Source organism: Thamnophis sirtalis, unplaced genomic scaffold (genome assembly GCF_051295495.1).
Source record: "Thamnophis sirtalis isolate CommonGarterSnake01/CBP01778 unplaced genomic scaffold, rThaSir2_p1.2 scaffold_3, whole genome shotgun sequence".
NCBI classification, from domain to species: domain Eukaryota; kingdom Metazoa; phylum Chordata; class Lepidosauria; order Squamata; family Natricidae; genus Thamnophis; species Thamnophis sirtalis.
Genome location: NW_028261383.1, coordinates 172,398,101 through 172,399,779, shown reverse-complemented (window position 1 = coordinate 172,399,779; position 1,679 = coordinate 172,398,101). Strand labels below are relative to the sequence as shown.

Here is a 1,679-nt window from a genome sequence, read left to right as displayed (position 1 = left end):
TACAGGCCCAGTTACACAATAGCAATAGCAATAGAAGTTAGATTTATATACTGCTTCATAGGGCTTTCAGCCCTCTCTAAGCGGTTTACAGATTTTTAGCAAATTGAGTCAGCAAATAGCCCGCACAGTCTGGGTCCTCATTTCACACCCAGGATGGAAGGCTGAGTCAACCTTGAGCCGGTGAGATTAGAACCGCTGAACTGCAGATAGCAGTCAGCTGAAGTGGCCTGCAGTACTGCACCCTAACCACTGCACCACCTCGGCTCTAATACTTTTCAGCGGAAAACGCGAACGCAGTCCCCCACTACCACAAATTATGCAGTCGAGTTTCCCGCATTTGGGGAAATTGCAGGGGTCAGCACACCCGGAGTGCAATGGATGAGCCTCACCCTGGGATAACCACCTTGGTGATCATGGTGTCTCCCCTGCCAGGTAAGTAGCAAGGAAGCAGCGGACAAGTTAAATGTTCCGAGGAAATACAAATAAACATGCTTTACCAAATGGGTAGACGGAATATCTACAACTATAAGCACAAAGATGCGGAATAAATATGGTTAGAACAGTAATGGAAAGGCCAGCTTCGACAAAATCAGAGAAGTATCTGGAAACAAAGCAGAGCTGCAGAAACAGCAGGAAACACAATTTAAGGGGCTGTAAAGGGTCTAGAATTAAATAGCAGTCTGGATCAGCCCAACTTAAAATATTACACTATATTTGTCTCGATAAGAGTAACTCCACTGGACGTTTAAAACAAAATGAACAGTGGTGGGATTCAAATTATTTACCGACCGGTTCTCTGTCCTAATGACCAGGTGGGTAGGCGGGGCTTAGTGGTCATGTGACCATGTGGGCATGGCCAAGTCAACATTACTCAGGTCGATGGGCGCTTTGTCTTAGCTGTGACAATGTGATAAGGGTTAACCGGAGAGGCAGTTTCTCTAAGCAGGGCAATAAAGATTAGGCTAGAAACAACACCAGAATGTTTCCTTCCTGCCTTCCTTACAGGAATAGCCCTGTAAAGCGGAAAAAAACAAAAGGAGATTTCTTCCAACAACCGGTTCTCTGAACCTCTTAGAAAGTTAAGAACCGGTTCTCCCGAATAGCTGCGAACTGGCTGAATCCCACCACTGAAAATGAAACTGGATGTCATGATCCTCCCCCACTTACTTACTACATCAATCCTCCTGGGCCGCAAGCAAAACATATCCTTCCCAATGATTATAAAGGATATGACAAAAAAACGCAAAGCTTCTCAGACCCCTGAAAATGGTATTCTTCACCTCCCTCTGTAAAAATTTTCTGAAAGGTGTAAATTCTTCACCAGGCACCTTTTCGCCAAACATTTCAAAGGCATGAAACCATGCCTTTTAAGCACCCGTGGCTGCTTTTGTATAAGAGGCTCAGTTCTCACAAAAACGAGGTTGCCATTATATGCTGTTCAACCGTAATTTTCTGCTTCAAGCAGCACAGGATTATCTCTTGCTGCTACATACTTTTTTTTCCCACCCCACAGGGATTGTAAATCCCACACAGGGTTTTTCACAAAACTTTTCACAGCTGCTTGGCTTGAATTTTTTTTAAACACACGGAACAAGCATACTTCAAAGTTTTATCTGTGGGTGTTGAATGGAGAAGCGGGCGGGAGGGATTTGCGTTGACAGGCTCTTCCTGGGGTTTGC

At 44.7% G+C, this 1,679-nt stretch overlaps 1 non-coding gene across 1 annotated transcript; it reads right to left on the bottom strand.

Annotated features, from left to right (window-relative positions):
* Window positions 1–276: 276 nt before the first annotated feature.
* Window positions 277–440, bottom strand: LOC148048388 (U1 spliceosomal RNA). Its single transcript, XR_015696198.1, has one exon. It is a non-coding gene; the product is annotated as a U1 spliceosomal RNA (small nuclear RNA).
* Between the last annotated feature and the right edge of the window lie 1,239 nt (window positions 441–1,679).